Raw genomic sequence first — 8,127 nt, 5'->3', positions numbered from 1 at the left:
TAGTACCCATTTCATGGCTGCATTTTATCTTCGTTTTTTTTTTCACCTCTTCCACGCTGCTCTCCTTCAGTCTTTATCTCCCAAATTCCCCTCCCTACGCAGAGTAGCATGCCAGCGATATTGAAACGCCGGCTAAATTGTCTGTTTCTCATTAAAGAGTCTCTCTCTCTCTCTCATTATTAAGGAATGTCGCTGCTTCGAGGAAACCGCAACACGGCTGCGACTTCCTCATGTGAAGACCTTCTGCACCGGCAGACTCCAGCGCCTCCAGAAAATGTGACCCGCATCATTCGACGCGAACTCGAAGCTATGTCTCCTGCCTCCCGGCATCCACGTGATGGCGGCAACCACTTGCCCACCATCGCTATGGTACAAGCCGTCGTCCTTCAAGAGCTTGCAAATCTTGGCCTCCAACCCGTTAGCCCTGTACGTCCTTCATCCCCACCCGACATCACTGCGATTGCTCCTGACCGACCTTCGGGCTTCGCTCCACGTCGACGTAACCTTAACGACTGGCGGACACCCGACGACAGGCTAATTTGTTTCCTCTTCCACCGCATTGGCCACATCTCCCGTCACTATTGCAGTTATTGGTCCCGTCGTAGCTCATGCAGTCCTCTGAGCTCTCACCGCAACGACGAACAACCCAGCCACTTCACGCCTCCTCCAGCCCGGCAGAGCGCTACAGTCAACGGCCAGTTTTCCCGCCCCAGCCGCTCCCCGTACCCCCGCGTCGGCAGTCATGTTCGCCGCTACGCCGTCGCTCCTCTCCTGACCCCTACGGGCGCTCGCAAGTGGAAAACTGGACGCTGCAGTGCCTGGAGGTGATGCAACAGTACAGCCCCAGTCCCCAAAGCGTCGCTTAGCCCTCCGCGCACACCAAAATATGCTCGCTATTCATGTCGATGGAGTCCCTGTGAGAGCCCTGAACGATGCGGGCGCGCACGTGTCCGTCATGAGATCAACCCTACGACGCCGCCTCAGAAAATTACTGACCCCTGCACCCACAGCCGTTCTCTGCGTTGCCGACGGCGGAACGCCTCCTGTGGTTGGACTATGCACAGCCCGTGTGAGCATGTCCGGCGCCATACATCACTTTTATTGTCTGTTCTGGACCAGTACCCTCATTACGCCATTCTTGGCCTCGACGTCCTGTCTGAGCATTCAGCCCTCATCAACTGCGCCATCAGTGTTGTTCAGCTTGACCTTCCCCTTCCTGCTGTGTCGTCATCCCCAGTTGTACCTCGTCTTTGTGCTATCGACTTAGTCCGTCTACCGCCTCCGGCCGCAACTTACATTTCTTTCTCATCTGTTCCCCCTGTCACTGATGGTCACTACGAAGTCACTCCGGACCTTGACGTCGCCCTCACGCGAAGCATTGCGCTTGCGCACGCTGTCTTTACAATGTCGGCAAACCGAGTGTACCTTCCGGTCCTGAACTTTGGCTCGTCTATTCAACCACTCCCGCAAGGCATCTCACTCATCACGCTGTGCTCCGCTGCCGAATGTGTCATATCAGTGGTGGACAGTTGCTTACCTCCCACTCCTTAATGCCTGTTGCCTGCTGCCACATCAACAGAGAAACCAACGGACGACTACGCCGACATGATCTCTTCGGACCTACCGCTGATGCAAGCTCACGATCTTAGGTGCCTTTTATCATCTTTTCGCGACATCTTCGACTTTGATGCCCGTGTTTTGGCTCGTACCTCTGTAGTGACGCATCGCATGAACACTGGTGATGCCGCTCCTCTCCACAAACGTCGGTACCGCCTGTCCAGCGTTGAACGCACCGTCATAAGTCAAGAGGTGGACAAGATGCTCGCAAAAGACATCATCGAGCCCTCGTCAAGCCCTTGGGCTTCACCAGTTGTCCTGGTAAAAAAGAGGGACGGCAGCTGGCACTTTTGCGTTGATTACCGGCGCCTAAACCGCATCACAAAAAAGGACGCATATCCTCTCCCGAGGATCAATGTTGCATTAGATTGCCTCCACGCCGCCAAATATTTCTATTCAATTCATCTTCGATCGGGGCACTGGCAAATTGCCGTTGATGAAAAGGACCGCAAAAAGACCGCCTTCGTGACGCCTGATGGCTTATACCAATTTAAAGTCATGCCATTCGGACTCTGTAACGCGCCGGCTACCTTTGAACGAATGATGGACTCCCTTCTTAGCGGCTCTACATCGTCTACATCGTCTACCTGCCTCTGCTACCTAGACGATGTTGTGGTTTTCTCTCCTATTTTTGCCATGCACCTCGAGCGCCTCTCCAGTATTCTGACATTGTTCCGTAACGCCGGACTCCGGCTGAACTCATCGAAATGCAAATTCGGTCGCCGCCAATTCACTATTCTCAAACAGCTTGTTGACGCTTCTGGTGTACGCCGAGATTGAGACAAAATTCAAGCCGTTAAGGAAGCACGGAGTGCACATCACCCACGTGCCAACAAGCAAGCTACGTGCCGAACTTGTGAACGTAAAGGACCCCCTGCCGCGCGCTAAATTTCCTGGGGTGGTTTACAAAGTTCCCTGCAATGACTGCACATCCGTCTATATCGGCGAAACCGGGAACTTCCAGCGACGAATGAAAGACCATCAAGGCGACGTAAGGAACCATCGCGCATCAAAGAACGCTATCGCCGCGCACGTGCAGACCACTGGCCACGAGATAGCCTGGGACGAGGCGGAGATTGTAGCCACAGAAAGAAATAATTTGAAAAGACTGCATCTAGAATCATTAGTCATCCAGACGACGAAAGATAATTTGAACAGGAATCAAGGCTCTCTTCATCATATCTACGCAAAAAGATTAGAAACAATCCTGAAGACTATATAATCCCACCTTCTTCTTTGACAGTCTTATTGTGAACAAGGGTCCCGTACGGGACCCGAAACGTCATTTTCGTTTGTTTTTGACTTGGTCAGTGACCCAAACTTCACCCTGTTATTAAGCCGTTAAGGACTTTCCTCTTCCTAGGTCGCCGAAAGATGTGCGCAGCTTTGTCGGCTTGTGCCCGTATTTTCGCCGTTTTATCAATGATTTCGTCGGTATCGCTCGCCCCCTCACTGAACGTCTTATGAACGACACCCCCTTTATCTGGGGCCCTGCTCAAGAGCACTCATTTTCCTCTCTCGTTCAATTGCTAACCTCTCCGCCCATCTTAGCCCATTCTGACCCGTTGTCTCCCACAAAGGTCCGCACCGACGTCTCCGGATATGGGATCGGTGCCGTGCTAGCCCAAGGTAAACAGGGTCAAGATCGCGTCATCGCTTATGCCAGCCGCCTACTTTCTGCCGCAGAGCAAAATTACTTCATTACTGCGCGCGATGTCTCGCCCTTGTCGGGGCTGTAGCTAAATTCCGACCCTGTCTGTTCGTCCCCTCATTCGCTGTTGTCATTGATCACCACGCTCTCTGTTGGCTCTATTAACTAAAAGATCCCACCGGTCGCCTTGGTCGCTGGGCTTTGCGCCTCCAAGAATATTCATACACCGTCGTGTAGAAGTCCGGTCGTCACCGCCAGGACGCTGACTGCTTATCTCGATACCCTGTGGAGCCACCTTACCTAGAAGACCCTCAGACCCTGCCCTGCCTCTTAGCTATCTCTGATCGCACCGATATCGACCAGGAACAGCTCCCCGACTCATCTTTACGCCCTATCTTTGATGGCCTCCGCTCTGCAAACCGATCTCCGTCTCTGCAACTTTATGTTCTCCAGAATGGCATTTTGTATCATCGCAACCTGCGCTCCAATGCTCCGCCGCTGTGCTCGTCATACCCCAACATCTACGCTCTTCTGTCATTGAAGAATTGCACGATCTGCCGACAGCCGGCCACCTTGGAGTGTCCCGCATGTACGCTCGAGTGCAGCGCCGCTTCTTTTGGCCTGGTCTGTATCGTTCCGTCAAGCGTTACGTTGCCGCTTGCGACCTGTGTCACCGTATGAAAAGGCTCTCCACTTTGCCTGTCGATCTTCTACAACCCATCGACGTACCTCCGGAACATTTTCACCGAGTTGGCCTCGGCCTTATTGGCCCTTTTCCCACGTCCATCTCCGGCAACAAGTGCATCGCTTTCGCAACCGATTATACGACTCGGTACGCCATCACGCGTGCTTTGCCTTCCAATTGCGCTACCGATGTCACCGATTTTCTTCTCTAAGACATCATTCATCACAATGGCGTCTCTCGTCAAGTGCTTACCGAACGCGGTCGTTATTTTCTGTCCCGAGTGGTTAATGACTTTCTTCGTTCATGTGCCGCGCAGGACCAGCTGGCGACAGCTTACCATCCAGAAACCAATGGCCTTACGGAACGGTTCAACCGCACGCTCACCGACATGTTAGCAATGTACTGTGACATTCCTTGTGTGTGCTACGAGGTACATTCCTTGTGTGTGCTACGAGGTACATTCCTTGTGTGTGCTACGAGGTACATTCCTTGTGTGTGCTACGAGGTTCCGCGTTCGACGGCGCGGCGTAGACGGAGACCCAGATGACAGCGGCATCATCAATTACCCAGCCATGCTCTTTGAGTGACGACCAGAACGAAGGGACCCGCCGCCGTCGCCGCGGGGAAAGGGGCTTATCCTCCCCAATTGGCGTGGCGGTTCCAGGGGCGGCCCTCCCGGGCACATTCCAGGACAAGGGAACTGTCAGCGGGCCAGAGCGTGCCTTACCTTGAGGAGCGAGTGTCAGTTGATGGATGGAGAATGGAGGCCGGTGACCCGCGGGAACTGTCAGCGGGCCAGAGCGCGCCTTACCACAGCCGACGCTATGCGCTACCTCGAAGACAACCTTCTTTCCCTCGGACTCAACACGTGAAGGGGGCGAGACCATAAGTGGGGTGGTATGTTTGTGCGCCCAAGTGAAAGCCCTAGCCCCCCCTCCTTCCCCTCCGGCGTGGGCGTCCTCCCCCTAGGGAGTGTGGAGAAGAGGATATAAAAATCGAGAAGCAGTACGGAAGGAGGACGCTCAGGACGACATCGTTCGCCAAGAGGGCCTTCCGCGCCGAAGCCCGACGGCGTGCAGCTTCTGCCAGCAACCGCTCGAGCCCAACTCCGGAGCCACTCCATCGCCCCCATGAAGTCGTCGGCACGTAAGCTCGGACGCCCCAGCCTCTGATGTATAATCTTAATCATGTGTAATTATTGAATATACCTGTTTGTTTAAACTGAGCCATACGGTGTCTCTTTGCCTCTGCGTCCCGTGTGGACCTGCGCATTATGGGGGTCATCACACTGGTGTCAGAAGTGGGGTCTCAAAAGCAAATGTCCTCTGAATGCTGCGACATTCATGACTTCAAAATTGTAATCAAAAGGGAATCACGGGACTGATTGTGGGACTTTTACCCCCATTTGAGAGGCTTGAGGCACCGGAGGGCTTGAAAAAAAAAATGTCTTTATCTGAGGGAGCTCCCACTCCACAGCCGTCGCTCGGAGCAAGCATGCTGGCATTAGGAAGCGTCATTCCGACGTTTACGGGAGATAAGACAGGGGTTCCAATCTGCGATTTCTTTTTCATGCTAGAAGAGATTGGGAAAATGGGGGGATGGTCCGATGCTCAAATGCTGGGAATGGCGAGGTGTAAGATGGCAGGAGCTGCTCATGATTTTGCATGGCGAGACGAAAAAGTAAAATCCACAAAATCATTTGCGGAATTTAAGAAGCTCGCGTTTGAGCATTTTGACACTGAACCACGTCACGTGCGAGTACAGAGGTTCCGTGACGCCGGACAGATGGTAGGGGAGGACGTGCGAACGTTTGCGTCGCGGCTTCAGCGCTTAGCGCGCGATACGTTAAGCAGGGAGGAGGAAGGAGACCAGCTTAAGAAGAAATACGCGGAGGATATACTTAAAGAGGAAATGACCGCTTTGTTCGTGGCTGGTCTGCAAGACCCCGTGCGCCGGTTCGTGCTCTCGCGCAAGCCGAGCAATTTCGACCAAGCCGTGGAGGCCGCATTGGATGAGGAACAAAATGAGGCGTTAACGACAGCCGCAGCGAGAGTACGCGTCATACAGAGAGCGGTGCTCAACCCTGAGGTTGCTCTCTTGACAGAGCGGTTAGATCGCTTAGAACAGCTGCTATCTCAGCAGGTAGAACGCCAGGTTGAAGCGCGCGCTCAACAGCGCCCATTCGCTGGAAACCGGAGACCGCCACAAAGCTACAGGCGCGGTATGCGAGATTTTGAAGAAATCGTATGCTTCGCTTGCCAGGGTCGCGGACACATCGCCAGGTTCTGCCAAAACGTGCGCCGTGGGGAGCCACAAAGAGAAGCAGGCGAGACACGCCCTAAGCAAGCCTACAGCGGGGCTCAAGATACCGAGACAAAAAACTAGATAGTCCTTCCCAGCCTGAGGAGCGTGGGGAGGGAGCAGTGGATGATGAGGTGGTGGTAGTTTGTTTGGCCGACGAGGCATGCCCTGTTGTGCGTTGCAAGTTAAATGGTTGTTGCATGGAATTGTTGATAGATACGGGGTCAAAGGTGACATTGCTTAAGGAGAGCAGTTTTAACACGCTTCGAAGGAAGGGGGACCGCGAGGTGTTGGAAGCGTCTGGTGGTATGGCAACCAAATTTGTAGGCATAACGGGGGATCCTCTTGGCATAAGTGGACTCTACCGGTTACACTTCTCTCTCGGCGGAATTGCATTGGAGCACCCCTGCTACGTATGCCCGGACACGGTGTCTCTGCCAAACGGAGTGTCAGGTATATTAGGGCAGGATTTTTTGAGAAAAGGGAAGGTAGTAGTCTCATTCTCTGAGGAAGAGGTTAATGCGGGCGGATCAAAAGTTCCGTTTTTGAACAGGAGAGGGGCTGAGATTCGCATTACCGATATTGACACCCGTCAAACAGTGGGATCATTGGAGAAGGTATATTCGCGGGTTGCCGTCAGGCTGGTCGATGAGGCGGTCGGCCTTCCTTGGTCGGAGCACATTTTGTACGCGTTCGTGCCTTCAGATGTAGAGAGCGGCGCCGTGGGAGTGCTTGAGCCGGTCGACTCTCTCAGCAATGGCCTGAAGGCAGCCGCGTGCCTCGTGGCAGTTAATGACGCCCACAGAGTGCCCCTACGGGTGGTTAACTGTAGCCAGCAGCCACTGAGCCTTCCCAAGAACAAAACATTGGCTTTCTTCACCTCTGCGATAGAGAAACGTGAGCCCACCGATACGGTACTCGCAACTGTAGAGCATGCTAGTCCTTCGGCTGCTCCAAAGGTGTCGTTCGATCTTTCTCACGTAAAATCCAGGGAGAGGGAGGCTCTGGCTGGTTTGCTGAACGACTACTCGGAGGTATTCGCCGCGTCCAACCTGGATTTGGGCTGCTGTGGCGTTATAAAGCACAGGATAGAAACCGGCACTTCATCGCCCGTTTACCAGCGTGCGTACAGGATTCCTTACTCCCAACGGGAGGAGATAGAGCGGCAGGTGCAGGATCTGATTGATCGCGGCATTGTCGAACACTCAAAGTCACTCTGGGGAGCACCAGCACTATTGGTGGAAAAGCCAGATGGCTCGTATCGATTGGTAGTGGACTACCGCAAACTAAATGCCGTAACTCGCATCGATCCATACCCCATCCCCAATATACAGGAGACGCTTTCTCAGCTGGGCTCTGCCAGGTACTTCACGGTAGTGGACATGACGGCGGGATTCTGGCAGATAGCAATGGATCCGGCAGATGCCGAGAAAACGGCATTCAACACGCCCTCAGGGCACTATGAATGGAAAAGAATGCCGATGGGTCTGGCCAACAGCCCTGCTGTCTGGCAGAGAACCGCTGATGTTATCCTGGCAGGTCTTCTGGGGAGGCTGTGCTTCGTGTATATGGATGACATTATCATATACAGTGACAGTTTTGATAACCATTTGCGCGATATTGAGCAGGTTTTGGTGCGACTAAGAGCAGCGGGTCTCAAGCTGAAGCCCTCTAAGTGCCAATTCCTCAAAAACGAGGTGAAATACCTCGGGCACGTTGTTTCAGCTGACGGCGTGCGACCGGACCCTGAGAAATTAAGGTGTGTCTCGGATTTTCCATCCCCGACTAGCGTCCGCCAGGTCCGGCAGTTTCTCGGCCTGATCGGTTACTACCGAAGGCACATAGAGGAGTTCGCCAAGCTCGCTAAGCCGCT

This window comes from Amblyomma americanum, chromosome 10 (genome assembly GCF_052857255.1).
Source record: "Amblyomma americanum isolate KBUSLIRL-KWMA chromosome 10, ASM5285725v1, whole genome shotgun sequence".
NCBI classification, from domain to species: domain Eukaryota; kingdom Metazoa; phylum Arthropoda; class Arachnida; order Ixodida; family Ixodidae; genus Amblyomma; species Amblyomma americanum.
Note: the sequence above shows the minus strand (reverse complement) of the source record.